This window comes from Stegodyphus dumicola, chromosome 7, assembly GCF_044657685.1.
Source record: "Stegodyphus dumicola isolate Sdum_Otavi_A_Nest chromosome 7, ASM4465768v1".
Lineage (NCBI taxonomy): Eukaryota > Metazoa > Arthropoda > Arachnida > Araneae > Eresidae > Stegodyphus > Stegodyphus dumicola.
In genome coordinates, this window is record NC_140774.1 from 140791504 (window position 1) to 140810820 (window position 19317).

Consider the following 19317-nt stretch of genomic DNA (forward strand, 5'->3'; position numbering starts at 1 on the left):
AGTGGCAACGCAAAGCTTTTATATCCCTGAGTTTTCAACCAAAAGTTCGATAAATTAGCGTAAAATATATGTATGCTAGTAAATCCCGATTCTTCAATGAATCAAATAATACTTTAAATGAAAATCACCAGCAAACGTACCTGTGTCGTGTAAAACGTCCAATCCTTGTTTTCAGTCCCCTAATGATTTGTCTCGAATGCCTTTACTGATAACTGATACTAATGCTAACCCTAACTAATGCTTAACCTTTTCGCGACGGCGCACCTTTGTTTAAGATGCTCGTGCGGGACGAAAGAGAATCGAAGGTAGTCACCGTACAGGACGGAGGTTTTGCATCGCTAACCCTAATTTTAAAACAAAAATGAGAAAAACAAAAGTTTCGCTTCTAGCATCGTAATTTTTGGTATCATTTTAGATTATTACTTGAGCTCTTATATATGTTAAAATTAGCCCTTAAAACATTTTTTCTTTATTTTACACGAAAATAGACTTAACCCCTTCGCGCCGACTGTCACGTATACGTGCCAGCAACGAACGCACTTATCTACCGGCCGACACGCAGGCGTGCCAGAGAAAAGTTGCGTTTTCTACCGAATGTCACGTATTTGTGCCAGTACCTTGGAACGTTTTTCAAACTATAATTTATGCCACAAGATGGCACTGTATGTCCATATGGTTTCAGATACATGTACATTAGACATTCTACTCGAAATGAGAGAAGCATGACTCACGTACACGTGTTTTTTATTATATAAACAAACGGGGAACTAAATGTTTCCGAATGGCGTGATTTATGACGTCTCTTTAAATTGCACTTTATTCGCACGTGGTAGTTGTTTATTGTAAGTAGAAGTTTTATATGCGCTAAAGCGTCGAGTATTTCGGTTTACAGTTCAGTTTTTAGAAAATAATTAGATCTTGTTAGACGTGAATTCTTTCTGTTTTTACCGTTTCAATGTCGAAGCGTCGAAAATGTTTAACAGAGCATGAAATAGCAGAAATGATGCAAAATATTTCAGATATTGATTCTGAAATTCTGATATTCTGATATTGATTCTGAAAAATTAACTGAAAGACATTTTCCAAAACTTTGTTCAGAAGGGACTGATAAGAAAATGAGACGACGGTGCTTCGTTTGTTCACATTCCCGGAAAAATCCTCCAAAACGGCAAATGAGTTATTACGAGTTCAAGGAATGTAACGTAGGACTGTGTGTAGATCCCTGTTTTAAAATTTTTCATACGAAATGAGAATTTTAAGTAATATATTTAGTTTTCAGATATATAATGTTAAAAGTCATAAAATGGTGAGTAATTAAAATAAAATGTGTAAAATAAGCATTTAAACAAGAAATAAGGTAATTAAAGTATATATATATAAATATCTATAAAGCATAAGCCGTTTAAATACTCTATAGAGCATTATTAAACAATGCGTTGATACTTCGGAAATTTCATGGATTTAGGCTTAGTAGTAAAAAAGCCCTCGGCCTTGGAAATACGCTCGGGGAAGACACTGCCGGCCTCCGCGATAAGCGCGCGTTTTCGCTACCCGGCTCGAAGGGGTTAAAAAATTGCTTATCCTCTAAAATAATTTTCGGAAGCGCTATTCAAATTATTCCAAAATTTTAATTGATAAAATCCATCAATACAGTTTAAAATTAATAAAAAGAACACAATAAACTTTTTAATTGACAGTACTAAATTTACTTTTGAAAAGCACGTATTTGTACTATGAAATGATTGTTAATAAGAACATTTCGCATGTGTACCCATGGTGTAGTGGTTATCACATCCGCCTAACACGCGGAAGGTCCCAGGTTCGAAACCTGGTGGGTACAACGTCAACTTTTTATTTAAACTACTAAATTTATTTTTGAAAAGCAAGTATTTATACTATCAAATGAAAGTTAATAAGATCATCTTATATGTGTGCACATGGTGTAGTGGTTATCACATCCGCCTAACACGCGGAAGGTCCCAGGTTCGAAACCTGGTGGGTACAACCCTAAGTTTTTAAATGACAGTGCTAATTTTTCTTTTGAAAAGCAAGTATTTATATTTTGAACTGAATGTGTATAATAGAGTATTAATTTAATTTTTAGAAAGCAAGTGTTTATATTTTTAACTGACTGGGGATACATCTAACACGTGCACTCATGATGTAGTGGTTATCACATCCGCTTAACACACGGAAAGTCCCATGTTCGGAATGTGGTGGGTGCAACTCTAATTTTTTTTAATAATTTTTAGAGTGTTCCTCAGATTTTCGCGCACAAGCCGTTATCATTTAAACTCACCGTAGATATGAAGTTAATAAACTTATATAAAGAAATGACTTCGAAATTTGAAAATGCACTTACGTTTATATAAAATTTCAGATTTACCTCTTTTAATGCGAGTTTGAACTAATGAAATTAGTTTTATTGTCCTTTCCGTTAACCGTCGATATCCGGTTTCATCGATATTCTAGCTAGAATTTGTTATAAGATAGATCTGAGAAGTATATAATTTTTAAAGCTGCTTGCATATCGCCAGTCAACAGTAACTGAAGAAGCCTAAACGACAAGTGTGCTGTCAGTCATCAGTCACCGAAGCTATCCGAACTGTCAGCCATCGGTGACTGACTTCACACTTGACGTGTTAATATCGTAAATAATAAAGACTGGCCCAATTGCATATAAAAATACCAGATAAGCGTGTAGAAATTAATCGAGGTAATATTTTAAAATCGATAAGTTAGAGGATTTTAAGTAGCAATTTTTGTGCCAAAACTCGCAAATGAATTTCGGAAAAAAATTCTATTAAACTACCACAACTTTTTTTTTTTTTAAAAAAAATTATCTCTTATCAAATAAATTTTTGTGAAGTTTTTAAAAACTTACTTTAGGGACCAAGTTCTTAAACACTGAAAATAAATTAATTTGTTTAATTTTTCACATCCATGGGAAAATACCGCATTGAATAAAATATTAATAACTGAAAATTCCTGTAATATACAGATACATATGATAATAATGTTCGTAATAATTAATGTTACATACAATCTGAAGTACCCGACGTTGCTTGTGGTTTACGCAGAGTGAAAAGGCTTCATTTATGGGGATGGGGAAAGTTTTTCGAGATTTCACGTAAACAGCAATGTTCTGGTTCAAGATGAATTCTATAAAATTTTACCAGGCTTCAACTGTATTGTTATAGAACTAACTGCACGGCTCCCTGTAATGGTTTTAGTAAGAACTGATACTTGCTTTGTTATCGGTTATGTCGTTTTAGTCCAAAGGGGCAATTTGTTCCCCAGAAGGACTCTTAATTTTGTTTTGGGATTTTCGTTGGTTCATTGAAAATGTCGGTTCACTTTTCAAATTATTGCCACCAAATATTAGAGCCCTTAATTATATTTAAAGAACTTACATGATGAAGAATCTGCATGAATGTATATATGATTGCATTGTGCTAAGGCAACGGTAGTTAGAGCCATTAAATTTTGAATATCGTACGTTTCCACCTGAATATGGCATCTGAAAGCCCAAATTTGGAATCTGTTTTTTATCGATTTCCTATTTTGTAACACTTTAACGAATTTTTGATTAACAAACTCAACGATTTCAAAGCGAGCAATGGCAGCACTGTATGGGGGGGGGAATTTCCTGCGCACGAGACTGTGTAGTGGAAATTCTAAAGATATGCTCATTTTAAAATTATTTTGCGTTATTGTGGTTGAACTGAATTTTATGGTTTTAGTGAGAAGAATATGATATTTAATATATTAAGGTAATACAGAAATTGTTAAAAACGCCCCTTTGGCGTACAGAATTTTCCTTAATTCTGTATTTTTTTTTTAAATTTCTCCCTCCTCCGGAAATAAGCTTTCCGAAAATCTTCGTCCATCTCTACCACTTTCTTCTCCGTTTCTGAAAGATTCGTAAGAAAAGGCATTTTAGAGAAGCCCTTTAATTTTCTACAAAAATCTTCTACAGTCTACACTGTTCTTATCAGGAAAATCATAAGAACATGGCGCCCTCTACCAGTGTTAGTAAGAACTAAAAAAGGGAACGCAAGTTTGATGTGACTGTTGAGATTAGTGATGCGATTTCAAATTTGAAACTATGTAGAAAGTATTAATTTTTATATTCGTTAAAAAATTAAAAATTTTTCACTTAGCATTATGATTTTCACTGATAGCGAAAACTCAACAACGGCGACCTGAACCTACAATGAATGTCAAATTCTTTGAGTATTGACTCCGTAGGGTGATTTTCCGAAATCTTTTAATTTCTTAGAAATTTCTTCGAAATCTTATAAATCTTAATAACTTCCTTTGGTTATGAATGTGAACTTCGCAAAATTTCTTCAAGATCGTGATAAATCGTAATCTTTCTATAAATTACGCGCACACAAACAAACAAACGGACACTCTTCTTTGTATATATAGAGAAAGATGATTTTAATGAAATCTGTTAGTGTAATTTTTTATATAGAAATTAATAACAATTTAAATGAACTTTTGCTTACTGCTTTTAAATTTCTTAATTTGTTAAATTATAACAGAATAAATTTGAATGAAAAAAATGAAATATCCCCACTTTGTTGAACGACAACTTACTGATGCATGGAAGATAATATTTTAATTCGGATAGAGGCAACACATATTTCTCTTAAATCCCTGAATGTTTATTAAATTCGTTTAACGTTTTGGCGAGTGGTAACACACTTCTTTTAAATTGCCGAGTATTTTGATTAATTTTGTAACAGAAATATCTTGCACTTTGCAAAGTGGCAACGCAAAGCTTTTATATCCCTGAGTTTTCAACCAAAAGTTCGATAAATTAGCGTAAAATATATGTATGCTAGTAAATCCCGATTCTTCAATGAATCAAATAATACTTTAAATGAAAATCACCAGCAAACGTACCTGTGTCGTGTAAAACGTCCAATCCTTGTTTTCAGTCCCCTAATGATTTGTCTCGAATGCCTTTACTGATAACTGATACTAATGCTAACCCTACCTAATGCTTAACCTTTTCGCGACAGCGCAACTTTGTTTAAGATGCTCGTGCGGGACGAAAGAGAATCGAAGGTAGTCACCGTACAGGACGGAGGTTTTGCATCGCTAAGCCTAATTTTAAAACAAAAATGAGAAAAACAAAAGTTTCGCTTCTAGCATCGTAATTTTTGGTATCATTTTAGATTATTACTTGAGCTCTTATATATGTTAAAATTAGCCCTTAAAACATTTTTTCTTTATTTTACACGAAAATAGACTTAACCCCTTCGCGCCGACTGTCACGTATACGTGCCAGCAACGAACGCACTTATCTACCGGCCGACACGCAGGCGTGCCAGAGAAAAGTTGCGTTTTCTACCGAATGTCACGTATTTGTGCCAGTACCTTGGAACGTTTTTCAAACTATAATTTATGCCACAAGATGGCACTGTATGTCCATATGGTTTCAGATACATGTACATTAGACATTCTACTCGAAATGAGAGAAGCATGACTCACGTACACGTGTTTTTTATTATATAAACAAATGGGGAACTAAATGTTTCCGAATGGCGTGATTTATGACGTCTCTTTAAATTGCACTTTATTCGCACGTGGTAGTTGTTTATTGTAAGTAGAAGTTTTATATGCGGTAAAGCGTCGAGTATTTCGGTTTACAGTTCAGTTTTTAGAAAATAATTAGATCTTGTTAGACGTGAATTCTTTCTGTTTTTACCGTTTCAATGTCGAAGCGTCGAAAATGTTTAACAGAGCATGAAATAGCAGAAATGATGCAAAATATTTCAGATATTGATTCTGAAATTTTGATATTCTGATATTGATTCTGAAAAATTAACTGAAAGACATTTTCCAAAACTTTGTTCAGGAGAGACTGATAAGAAAATGAGACGACGGTGCTTCGTTTGTTCACATTCCCGGAAAAATCCTCCAAAACGGCAAATGAGTTATTACGAGTTCAAGGAATGTAACGTAGGACTGTGTGTAGATCCCTGTTTTAAAATTTTTCATACGAAAAGAGAATTTTAAGTAATATATTTAGTTTTCAGATATATAATGTTAAAAGTCATAAAATGGTGAGTAATTAAAATAAAATGTGTAAAATATGCATTTAAACAAGAAATAAGGTAATTAAAGTATATATATATAAATATCTATAAAGCATAAGCCGTTTAAATACTCTATAGAGCATTATTAAACAATGCGTTGATACTTCGGAAATTTCATGGATTTAGGCTTAGTAATAAAAAAGCCCTCGGCCTTGGAGAGACGCTCGGGGAAGACACTGCCGGCCTCCGCGATAAGCGCGCGTTTTCGCTACCCGGCTCGAAGGGGTTAAAAATTGCTTATCTTCTAAAATAATTTTCGGAAGCGCTATTCAAATTATTCCAAAGTTTTAATTGATAAAATCCATCAATACACTTTAAAATTAATAAAAAGAACACAATAAACTTTTTAATTGACAGTACTAAATTTACTTTTGAAAAGCACGTATTTAAACTATGAAATGATTGTTAATAAGAACATCTCGCATGTGTACCCATGGTGTAGTGGTTATCACATCCGCCTAACACGCGGAAGGTCCCAGGTTCGAAACCTGGTGGGTACAATCTCAACTTTTCATTTGACAATACTAAATTTATTTTTGAAAAGAAATATTTATACTATGACATGATTGTTAATAAGAACATCTCGCATGTGTACCCATGGTGTAGTGGTTATCACATCCGCCTAACACGCGGAAGGTCCCAGGTTCGAAACCTGGTGTGTACAACGTCAACTTTTTATTTAAACTACTAAATTTATTTTTGAAAAGCAAGTATTTATACTATCAAATGAAAGTTAATAAGATCATCTTGTATGTGTGCACATGGTGCAGTGGTTATCACATCCGCCTAACACGCGGAAGGTCCCAGGTTCGAAACCTGGTGGGTACAACCCTGAGTTTTTAAATGACAGTGCTAATTTTTCTTTTGAAAAGCAAGTATTTATATTTTGAACTGATTGTGTATAATAGAGCATTAATTTAATTTTTAGAAAGCAAGTGTTTATATTTTTAACTGACTGGGGATACATCTAACACGTGCACTCATGATGTAGTGGTTATCACATCCGCTTAACACACGGAAAGTCCCATGTTCGGAATGTGGTGGGTGCAACTCTAATTTTTTTTAATAATTTTTAGAGTGTTCCTCAGATTTTCGCGCACAAGCCGTTATCATTTAAACTCACCGTAGATATGAAGTTAATAAACTTATATAAAGAAATGACTTCGAAATTTGAAAATGCACTTACGTTTATATAAAATTTCAGATTTACCTCTTTTAATGCGAGTTTGAACTAATGAAATTAGTTTTATTGTCCTTTCCGTTAACCGTCGATATCCGGTTTCATCGATATTCTAGCTAGAATTTGTTATAAGATAGATCTGAGAAGTATATAATTTTTTAAGCTGCTTGCATATCGCCAGTCAACAGTAACTGAAGAAGCCTAAACGACAAGTGTGCTGTCAGTCATCAGTCACCGAAGCTATCCGAACTGTCAGCCATCGGTGACAGACTTCACACTTGACGTGTTAATATCGTAAATAATAAAGACTGGCCCAATTGCATATAAAAATACCAGATAAGCGTGTAGAAATTAATCGAGGTAATATTTTAAAATCGATAAGTTAGAGGATTTTAAGTAGCAATTTTTGTGCCAAAACTCGCAAATGAATTTCGGAAAAAAATTCTATTAAACTACCACAACTTTTTTTTTTTTTAAAAAAAATTATCTCTTATCAAATAAATTTTTGTGAAGTTTTTAAAAACTTACTTTAGGGACCAAGTTCTTAAACACTGAAAATAAATTAATTTGTTTAATTTTTCACATCCATGGGAAAATACCGCATTGAATAAAATATTAATAACTGAAAATTCCTGTAATATACAGATACATATGATAATAATGTTCGTAATAATTAATGTTACATACAATCTGAAGTACCCGACGTTGCTTGTGGTTTACGCAGAGTGAAAAGGCTTCATTTATGGGGATGGGGAAAGTTTTTCGAGATTTCACGTAAACAGCAATGTTCTGGTTCAAGATGAATTCTATAAAATTTTACCAGGCTTCAACTGTATTGTTATAGAACTAACTGCACGGCTCCCTGTAATGGTTTTAGTAAGAACTGATACTTGCTTTGTTATCGGTTATGTCGTTTTAGTCCAAAGGGGCAATTTGTTCCCCAGAAGGACTCTTAATTTTGTTTTGGGATTTTCGTTGGTTCATTGAAAATGTCGGTTCACTTTTCAAATTATTGCCACCAAATATTAGAGCCCTTAATTATATTTAAAGAACTTACATGATGAAGAATCTGCATGAATGTATATATGATTGCATTGTGCTAAGGCAACGGTAGTTAGAGCCATTAAATTTTGAATATCGTACGTTTCCACCTGAATATGGCATCTGAAAGCCCAAATTTGGAATCTGTTTTTTATCGATTTCCTATTTTGTAACACTTTAACGAATTTTTGATTAACAAACTCAACGATTTCAAAGCGAGCAATGGCAGCACTGTATGGGGGGGGGAATTTCCTGCGCACGAGACTGTGTAGTGGAAATTCTAAAGATATGCTCATTTTAAAATTATTTTGCGTTATTGTGGTTGAACTGAATTTTATGGTTTTAGTGAGAAGAATATGATATTTAATATATTAAGGTAATACAGAAATTGTTAAAAACGCCCCTTTGGCGTACAGAATTTTCCTTAATTCTGTATTTTTTTTTTAAATTTCTCCCTCCTCCGGAAATAAGCTTTCCGAAAATCTTCGTCCATCTCTACCACTTTCTTCTCCGTTTCTGAAAGATTCGTAAGAAAAGGCATTTTAGAGAAGCCCTTTAATTTTCTACAAAAATCTTCTACAGTCTACACTGTTCTTATCAGGAAAATCATAAGAACATGGCGCCCTCTACCAGTGTTAGTAAGAACTAAAAAAGGGAACGCAAGTTTGATGTGACTGTTGAGATTAGTGATGCGATTTCAAATTTGAAACTATGTAGAAAGTATTAATTTTTATATTCGTTAAAAAATTAAAAATTTTTCACTTAGCATTATGATTTTCACTGATAGCGAAAACTCAACAACGGCGACCTGAACCTACAATGAATGTCAAATTCTTTGAGTATTGACTCCGTAGGGTGATTTTCCGAAATCTTTTAATTTCTTAGAAATTTCTTCGAAATCTTATAAATCTTAATAACTTCCTTTGGTTATGAATGTGAACTTCGCAAAATTTCTTCAAGATCGTGATAAATCGTAATCTTTCTATAAATTACGCGCACACAAACAAACAAACGGACACTCTTCTTTGTATATATAGAGAAAGATGATTTTAATGAAATCTGTTAGTGTAATTTTTTATATAGAAATTAATAACAATTTAAATGAACTTTTGCTTACTGCTTTTAAATTTCTTAATTTGTTAAATTATAACAGAATAAATTTGAATGAAAAAAATGAAATATCCCCACTTTGTTGAACGACAACTTACTGATGCATGGAAGATAATATTTTAATTCGGATAGAGGCAACACATATTTCTCTTAAATCCCTGAATGTTTATTAAATTCGTTTAACGTTTTGGCGAGTGGTAACACACTTCTTTTAAATTGCCGAGTATTTTGATTAATTTTGTAACAGAAATATCTTGCACTTTGCAAAGTGGCAACGCAAAGCTTTTATATCCCTGAGTTTTCAACCAAAAGTTCGATAAATTAGCGTAAAATATATGTATGCTAGTAAATCCCGATTCTTCAATGAATCAAATAATACTTTAAATGAAAATCACCAGCAAACGTACCTGTGTCGTGTAAAACGTCCAATCCTTGTTTTCAGTCCCCTAATGATTTGTCTCGAATGCCTTTACTGATAACTGATACTAATGCTAACCCTACCTAATGCTTAACCTTTTCGCGACAGCGCAACTTTGTTTAAGATGCTCGTGCGGGACGAAAGAGAATCGAAGGTAGTCACCGTACAGGACGGAGGTTTTGCATCGCTAAGCCTAATTTTAAAACAAAAATGAGAAAAACAAAAGTTTCGCTTCTAGCATCGTAATTTTTGGTATCATTTTAGATTATTACTTGAGCTCTTATATATGTTAAAATTAGCCCTTAAAACATTTTTTCTTTATTTTACACGAAAATAGACTTAACCCCTTCGCGCCGACTGTCACGTATACGTGCCAGCAACGAACGCACTTATCTACCGGCCGACACGCAGGCGTGCCAGAGAAAAGTTGCGTTTTCTACCGAATGTCACGTATTTGTGCCAGTACCTTGGAACGTTTTTCAAACTATAATTTATGCCACAAGATGGCACTGTATGTCCATATGGTTTCAGATACATGTACATTAGACATTCTACTCGAAATGAGAGAAGCATGACTCACGTACACGTGTTTTTTATTATATAAACAAATGGGGAACTAAATGTTTCCGAATGGCGTGATTTATGACGTCTCTTTAAATTGCACTTTATTCGCACGTGGTAGTTGTTTATTGTAAGTAGAAGTTTTATATGCGGTAAAGCGTCGAGTATTTCGGTTTACAGTTCAGTTTTTAGAAAATAATTAGATCTTGTTAGACGTGAATTCTTTCTGTTTTTACCGTTTCAATGTCGAAGCGTCGAAAATGTTTAACAGAGCATGAAATAGCAGAAATGATGCAAAATATTTCAGATATTGATTCTGAAATTTTGATATTCTGATATTGATTCTGAAAAATTAACTGAAAGACATTTTCCAAAACTTTGTTCAGGAGAGACTGATAAGAAAATGAGACGACGGTGCTTCGTTTGTTCACATTCCCGGAAAAATCCTCCAAAACGGCAAATGAGTTATTACGAGTTCAAGGAATGTAACGTAGGACTGTGTGTAGATCCCTGTTTTAAAATTTTTCATACGAAAAGAGAATTTTAAGTAATATATTTAGTTTTCAGATATATAATGTTAAAAGTCATAAAATGGTGAGTAATTAAAATAAAATGTGTAAAATATGCATTTAAACAAGAAATAAGGTAATTAAAGTATATATATATAAATATCTATAAAGCATAAGCCGTTTAAATACTCTATAGAGCATTATTAAACAATGCGTTGATACTTCGGAAATTTCATGGATTTAGGCTTAGTAATAAAAAAGCCCTCGGCCTTGGAGAGACGCTCGGGGAAGACACTGCCGGCCTCCGCGATAAGCGCGCGTTTTCGCTACCCGGCTCGAAGGGGTTAAAAATTGCTTATCTTCTAAAATAATTTTCGGAAGCGCTATTCAAATTATTCCAAAGTTTTAATTGATAAAATCCATCAATACACTTTAAAATTAATAAAAAGAACACAATAAACTTTTTAATTGACAGTACTAAATTTACTTTTGAAAAGCACGTATTTAAACTATGAAATGATTGTTAATAAGAACATCTCGCATGTGTACCCATGGTGTAGTGGTTATCACATCCGCCTAACACGCGGAAGGTCCCAGGTTCGAAACCTGGTGGGTACAATCTCAACTTTTCATTTGACAATACTAAATTTATTTTTGAAAAGAAATATTTATACTATGACATGATTGTTAATAAGAACATCTCGCATGTGTACCCATGGTGTAGTGGTTATCACATCCGCCTAACACGCGGAAGGTCCCAGGTTCGAAACCTGGTGTGTACAACGTCAACTTTTTATTTAAACTACTAAATTTATTTTTGAAAAGCAAGTATTTATACTATCAAATGAAAGTTAATAAGATCATCTTGTATGTGTGCACATGGTGCAGTGGTTATCACATCCGCCTAACACGCGGAAGGTCCCAGGTTCGAAACCTGGTGGGTACAACCCTGAGTTTTTAAATGACAGTGCTAATTTTTCTTTTGAAAAGCAAGTATTTATATTTTGAACTGATTGTGTATAATAGAGCATTAATTTAATTTTTAGAAAGCAAGTGTTTATATTTTTAACTGACTGGGGATACATCTAACACGTGCACTCATGATGTAGTGGTTATCACATCCGCTTAACACACGGAAAGTCCCATGTTCGGAATGTGGTGGGTGCAACTCTAATTTTTTTTAATAATTTTTAGAGTGTTCCTCAGATTTTCGCGCACAAGCCGTTATCATTTAAACTCACCGTAGATATGAAGTTAATAAACTTATATAAAGAAATGACTTCGAAATTTGAAAATGCACTTACGTTTATATAAAATTTCAGATTTACCTCTTTTAATGCGAGTTTGAACTAATGAAATTAGTTTTATTGTCCTTTCCGTTAACCGTCGATATCCGGTTTCATCGATATTCTAGCTAGAATTTGTTATAAGATAGATCTGAGAAGTATATAATTTTTTAAGCTGCTTGCATATCGCCAGTCAACAGTAACTGAAGAAGCCTAAACGACAAGTGTGCTGTCAGTCATCAGTCACCGAAGCTATCCGAACTGTCAGCCATCGGTGACAGACTTCACACTTGACGTGTTAATATCGTAAATAATAAAGACTGGCCCAATTGCATATAAAAATACCAGATAAGCGTGTAGAAATTAATCGAGGTAATATTTTAAAATCGATAAGTTAGAGGATTTTAAGAAGCATTTAAGCAATTTTTGTGCCAAAACTCGCAAATGAATTTCGGAAAAAAATTCTATTAAACTACCACAACTTTTTTTTTTTTTTTAAATTATCTCTTATCAAATAAATTTTTGTGAAGTTTTTAAAAACTTACTTTAGGGACCAAGTTCTTAAACACTGAAAATAAATTAATTTGTTTAATTTTTCACATCCATGGGAAAATACCGCATTGAATAAAATATTAATAACTGAAAATTCCTGTAATATACAGATACATATGATAATAATGTTCGTAATAATTAATGTTACATACAATCTGAAGTACCCGATGTTGCTTGTGGTTTACGCAGAGTGAAAAGGCTTCATTTATGGGGATGGGGAAAGTTTTTCGAGATTTCACGTAAACAGCAATGTTCTGGTTCAAGATGAATTCTATAAAATTTTACCAGGCTTCAACTGTATTGTTGTAGAACTAACTGCACGGCTCCCTGTAATGGTTTTAGTAAGAATTGATACTTGCTTTGTTATCGGTTATGTCGTTTTAGTCCAAAGGGGCAATTTGTTCCCCAGAAGGACTCTTAATTTTGTTTTGGGATTTTCGTTGGTTCATTGAAAATGTCGGTTCACTTTTCAAATTATTGCCACCAAATATTAGAGCCCTTAATTATATTTAAAGAACCTACATGATGAAGAATCTGCATGAATGTATATATGATTGCATTGTGCTAAGGCAACGGTAGTTAGAGCCATTAAATTTTGAATATCGTACGTTTCCACCTGAATATGGCATCTGAAAGCCCAAATTTGGAATCTGATTTTTATCGATTTCATATTTTGTAACACTTTAACGAATTTTTGATTAACAAACTCAACGATTTCAAAGCGAGCAATGGCAGCACTCTATTTGGGGGTTGCAAATTTCCTGCGCACGAGACTGTGTAGTGGAAATTCTAAAGATATGCTCATTTTAAAATTATTTTGCGTTATTGTTGTTGAACTGAATTTTATGGTTTTAGTGAGAAGAATATGATATTTAATATATTAAGGTAATACAGAAATCGTTAAAAACGCCCCTTTGGCGTACAGAATTTTCCTTAATTCTGTATTTTTTTTTTTTAATTTCTCCCTCCTCCGGAAATGAGCTTTCCGAAAATCTTCGTCCATCTCTACCACTTTCTTCTCCGTTTCTGAAAGATTCGTAAAAAAAGGGATTTTAGAGAAGCCCTTTAATCTTCTACAAAAATCTTCTACAGTCTACACTGTTCTCATCAGGAAAAACATAAGAACATGGCGCCCTCTACCAGTGTTAGTAAGAACTAAAAAAGGGAACGCAAGTTTGATGTGACTGTTGAGATTAGTGATGCGATTTCAAATTTGAAACTATGTAGAAAGCATTAATTTTTATATTCGTTAAAAAATTATAAATTTTTCACTTAGCATTATGATTTTCACTGATAGCGAAAACTCAACAACGGCGACCTGAACCTACAATGAATGTCAAATTCTTTGAGTATTGACTCCGTAGGGTGATTTTCCGAAATCTTTTAATTTCTTACAAATTTCTTCGAAATCTTATAAATCTTAATAACTTGCTTTGGTTATGAATGTGAACTTCGCAAAATTTCTTCAAGATCGTGATAAATCGTAATCTTTCTATAAATTACGCGCACACAAACAAACAAACGGACACTCTTCTTTGTATATATAGAGAAAGATGATTTTAATGAAATCTGTTAGTGTAATTTTTTATATAGAAATTAATAACAATTTAAATGAACTTTTGCTTACTGCTTTTAAATTTCTTAATTTGTTAAATTATAACAGAATAAATTTGAATGAAAAAAATGAAATATCCCCACTTTGTTGAACGACAACTTACTGATGCATGGAAGATAATATTTTAATTCGGATAGAGGCAACACATATTTCTCTTAAATCCCTGAATGTTTATTAAATTCGTTTAACGTTTTGGCGAGTGGTAACACACTTCTTTTAAATTGCCGAGTATTTTGATTAATTTTGTAACAGAAATATCTTGCACTTTGCAAAGTGGCAACGCAAAGCTTTTATATCCCTGAGTTTTCAACCAAAAGTTCGATAAATTAGCGTAAAATATATGTATGCTAGTAAATCCCGATTCTTCAATGAATCAAATAATACTTTAAATGAAAATCACCAGCAAACGTACCTGTGTCGTGTAAAACGTCCAATCCTTGTTTTCAGTCCCCTAATGATTTGTCTCGAATGCCTTTACTGATAACTGATACTAATGCTAACCCTACCTAATGCTTAACCTTTTCGCGACAGCGCACCTTTGTTTAAGATGCTCGTGCGGGACGAAAGAGAATCGAAGGTAGTCACCGTACAGGACGGAGGTTTTGCATCGCTAAGCCTAATTTTAAAACAAAAATGAGAAAAACAAAAGTTTCGCTTCTAGCATCGTAATTTTTGGTATCATTTTAGATTATTACTTGAGCTCTTATATATGTTAAAATTAGCCCTTAAAACATTTTTTCTTTATTTTACACGAAAATAGACTTAACCCCTTCGCGCCGACTGTCACGTATACGTGCCAGCAACGAACGCACTTATCTACCGGCCGACACGCAGGCGTGCCAGAGAAAAGTTGCGTTTTCTACCGAATGTCACGTATTTGTGCCAGTACCTTGGAACGTTTTTCAAACTATAATTTATGCCACAAGATGGCACTGTATGTCCATATGGTTTCAGATACATGTACATTAGACATTCTACTCGAAATGAGAGAAGCATGACTCACGTACACGTGTTTTTTATTATATAAACAAATGGGGAACTAAATGTTTCCGAATGGCGTGATTTATGACGTCTCTTTAAATTGCACTTTATTCGCACGTGGTAGTTGTTTATTGTAAGTAGAAGTTTTATATGCGGTAAAGCGTCGAGTATTTCGGTTTACAGTTCAGTTTTTAGAAAATAATTAGATCTTGTTAGACGTGAATTCTTTCTGTTTTTACCGTTTCAATGTCGAAGCGTCGAAAATGTTTAACAGAGCATGAAATAGCAGAAATGATGCAAAATATTTCAGATATTGATTCTGAAATTTTGATATTCTGATATTGGTTCGGAAAAATTAACTGAAAGACATTTTCCAAAACTTTGTTCAGGAGAGACTGATAAGAAAATGAGACGACGGTGCTTCGTTTGTTCACATTCCCGGAAAAATCCTCCAAAACGGCAAATGAGTTATTACGAGTTCAAGGAATGTAACGTAGGACTGTGTGTAGATCCCTGTTTTAAAATTTTTCATACGAAAAGAGAATTTTAAGTAATATATTTAGTTTTCAGATATATAATGTTAAAAGTCATAAAATGGTGAGTAATTAAAATAAAATGTGTAAAATATGCATTTAAACAAGAAATAAGGTAATTAAATTATATATATATAAATATCTATAAAGCATAAGCCGTTTAAATACTCTATAGAGCATTATTAAACAATGCGTTGATACTTCGGAAATTTCATGGATTTAGGCTTAGTAATAAAAAAGCCCTCGGCCTTGGAGAGACGCTCGGGGAAGACACTGCCGGCCTCCGCGAAAAGCGCGCATTTTCGCTACCCGGCTCGAAGGGGTTAAAAATTGCTTATCTTCTAAAATAATTTTCGGAAGCGCTATTCAAATTATTCCAAAGTTTTAATTGATAAAATCCATCAATACACTTTAAAATTAATAAAAAGAACACAATAAACTTTTTAATTGACAGTACTAAATTTACTTTTGAAAAGCACGTATTTAAACTATGAAATGATTGTTAATAAGAACATCTCGCATGTGTACCCATGGTGTAGTGGTTATCACATCCGCCTAACACGCGGAAGGTCCCAGGTTCGAAACCTGGTGGGTACAATCTCAACTTTTCATTTGACAATACTATATTTATTTTTGAAAAGAAATATTTATACTATGACATGATTGTTAATAAGAACGTCTCGCATGTGTACCCATGGTGTAGTGGTTATCACATCCGCCTAACACGCGGAAGGTCCCAGGTTCGAAACCTGGTGTGTACAACGTCAACTTTTTATTTAAACTACTAAATTTATTTTTGAAAAGCAAGTATTTATACTATCAAATGAAAGTTAATAAGATCATCTTGTATGTGTGCACATGGTGCAGTGGTTATCACAACCGCCTAACACGCGGAAGGTCCCAGGTTCGAAACCTGGTGGGTACAACCCTAAGTTTTTAAATGACAGTGCTAATTTTTCTTTTGAAAAGCAAGTATTTATATTTTGAACTGATTGTGTATAATAGAGCATTAATTTAATTTTTAGAAAGCAAGTGTTTATATTTTTAACTGACTGGGGATACATCTAACACGTGCACTCATGATGTAGTGGTTATCACATCCGCTTAACACACGGAAAGTCCCATGTTCGGAATGTGGTGGGTGCAACTCTAATTTTTTTTAATAATTTTTAGAGTGTTCCTCAGATTTTCGCGCACAAGCCGTTATCATTTAAACTCACCGTAGATATGAAGTTAATAAACTTATATAAAGAAATGACTTCGAAATTTGAAAATGCACTTACGTTTATATAAAATTTCAGATTTACCTCTTTTAATGCGAGTTTGAACTAATGAAATTAGTTTTATTGTCCTTTCCGTTAACCGTCGATATCCGGTTTCATCGATATTCTAGCTAGAATTTGTTATAAGATAGATCTGAGAAGTATATAATTTTTTAAGCTGCTTGCATATCGCCAGTCAACAGTAACTGAAGAAGCCTAAACGACAAGTGTGCTGTCAGTCATCAGTCACCGAAGCTATCCGAACTGTCAGCCATCGGTGACTGACTTCACACTTGACGTGTTAATATCGTAAATAATAAAGACTGGCCCAATTGCATATAAAAATACCAGATAAGCGTGTAGAAATTAATCGAGGTAATATTTTAAAATCGATAAGTTAGAGGATTTTAAGAAGCATTTAAGCAATTTTTGTGCCAAAACTCGCAAATGAATTTCGGAAAAAAATTCTATTAAACTACGACAACTTTTTTTTTTTTTTTTTAAATTATCTCTTATCAAATAAATTTTTGTGAAGTTTTTAAAAACTTACTTTAGGGACCAAGTTCTTAAACACTGAAAATAAATTAATTTGTTTAATTTTTCACATCCATGGGAAAATACCGCATTGAATAAAATATTAATAACTGAAAATTCCTGTAATATACAGATACATATGATAATAATGTTCGTAATAATTAATGTTACATACAATCTGAAGTACCCGACGTTGCTTGTGGTTTACGCAGAGTGAAAAGGCTTCATTTATGGGAATGGGGAAAGTTTTTCGAGATTTCACGTAAACAGCAATGTTCTGGTTCAAGATGAATTCTATAAAATTTTACCAGGCTTCAACTGTATTGTTGTAGAACTAACTGCACGGCTCCCTGTAATGGTTTTAGTAAGAACTGATACTTGCTTTGTTATCGGTTATGTCGTTTTAGTCCAAAGGGGCAATTTGTTCCCCAGAAGGACTCTTAATTTTGTTTTGGGATTTTCGTTGGTTCATTGAAAATGTCGGTTCACTTTTCAAATTATTGCCACCAAATATTAGAGCCCTTAATTATATTTAAAGAACCTACATGATGAAGAATCTGCATGAATGTATATATGATTGCATTGTGCTAAGGCAACGGTAGTTAGAGCCATTAAATTTTGAATATCGTACGTTTCCACCTGAATATGGCATCTGAAAGCCCAAATTTGGAATCTGTTTTTTATCGATTTCATATTTTGTAACACTTTAACGAATTTTTGATTAACAAACTCAACGATTTCAAAGCGAGCAATGGCAGCACTGTATGGGGGGGGGAAATTTCCTGCGCACGAGACTGTGTAGTGGAAATTCTAAAGATATGCTCATTTTAAAATTATTTTGCGTTATTGTTGTTGAACTGAATTTTATGGTTTTAGTGAGAAGAATATGATATTTAATATATTAAGGTAATACAGAAATCGTTAAAAACGCCCCTTTGGCGTACAGAATTTTCCTTAATTCTGTATTTTTTTTTTTTAATTTCTCCCTCCTCCGGAAATGAGCTTTCCGAAAATCTTCGTCCATCTCTACCACTTTCTTCTCCGTTTCTGAAAGATTCGTAAAAAAAGGGATTTTAGAGAAGCCCTTTAATCTTCTACAAAAATCTTCTACAGTCTACACTGTTCTCATCAGGAAAAACATAAGAACATGGCGCCCTCTACCAGTGTTAGTAAGAACTAAAAAAGGGAACGCAAGTTTGATGTGACTGTTGAGATTAGTGATGCGATTTCAAATTTGAAACTATGTAGAAAGCATTAATTTTTATATTCGTTAAAAAATTATAAATTTTTCACTTAGCATTATGATTTTCACTGATAGCGAAAACTCAACAACGGCGACCTGAACCTACAATGAATGTCAAATTCTTTGAGTATTGACTCCGTAGGGTGATTTTCCGAAATCTTTTAATTTCTTACAAATTTCTTCGAAATCTTATAAATCTTAATAACTTCCTTTGGTTATGAATGTGAACTTCGCAAAATTTCTTCAAGATCGTGATAAATCGTAATCTTTCTATAAATTACGCGCACACAAACAAACAAACGGACACTCTTCTTTGTATATATAGAGAAAGATGATTTTAATGAAATCTGTTAGTGTAATTTTTTATATAGAAATTAAT

At 33.4% G+C, this 19317-nt stretch overlaps 7 non-coding genes across 7 annotated transcripts; all 7 read left to right on the top strand.

Moving 5' to 3' along the window:
- The first annotated feature begins 1767 nt into the window (after nucleotides 1-1767).
- On the top strand, nucleotides 1768-1840 carry TRNAV-AAC (transfer RNA valine (anticodon AAC)). The gene has a single exon. It is a non-coding gene; the product is annotated as a tRNA-Val (tRNA).
- Nucleotides 1841-6540: 4700 nt separating this feature from the next.
- Nucleotides 6541-6613, top strand: TRNAV-AAC (transfer RNA valine (anticodon AAC)). Its single transcript has one exon. It is a non-coding gene; the product is annotated as a tRNA-Val (tRNA).
- A 91-nt stretch (nucleotides 6614-6704) lies between these two features.
- Nucleotides 6705-6777, top strand: TRNAV-AAC (transfer RNA valine (anticodon AAC)). The gene has a single exon. It is a non-coding gene; the product is annotated as a tRNA-Val (tRNA).
- A 4700-nt stretch (nucleotides 6778-11477) lies between these two features.
- Nucleotides 11478-11550, top strand: TRNAV-AAC (transfer RNA valine (anticodon AAC)). Its single transcript has one exon. It is a non-coding gene; the product is annotated as a tRNA-Val (tRNA).
- Nucleotides 11551-11641: 91 nt separating this feature from the next.
- Nucleotides 11642-11714, top strand: TRNAV-AAC (transfer RNA valine (anticodon AAC)). The gene has a single exon. It is a non-coding gene; the product is annotated as a tRNA-Val (tRNA).
- A 4709-nt stretch (nucleotides 11715-16423) lies between these two features.
- Nucleotides 16424-16496, top strand: TRNAV-AAC (transfer RNA valine (anticodon AAC)). The gene has a single exon. It is a non-coding gene; the product is annotated as a tRNA-Val (tRNA).
- A 91-nt stretch (nucleotides 16497-16587) lies between these two features.
- On the top strand, nucleotides 16588-16660 carry TRNAV-AAC (transfer RNA valine (anticodon AAC)). The gene has a single exon. It is a non-coding gene; the product is annotated as a tRNA-Val (tRNA).
- Nucleotides 16661-19317: the final 2657 nt, after the last annotated feature.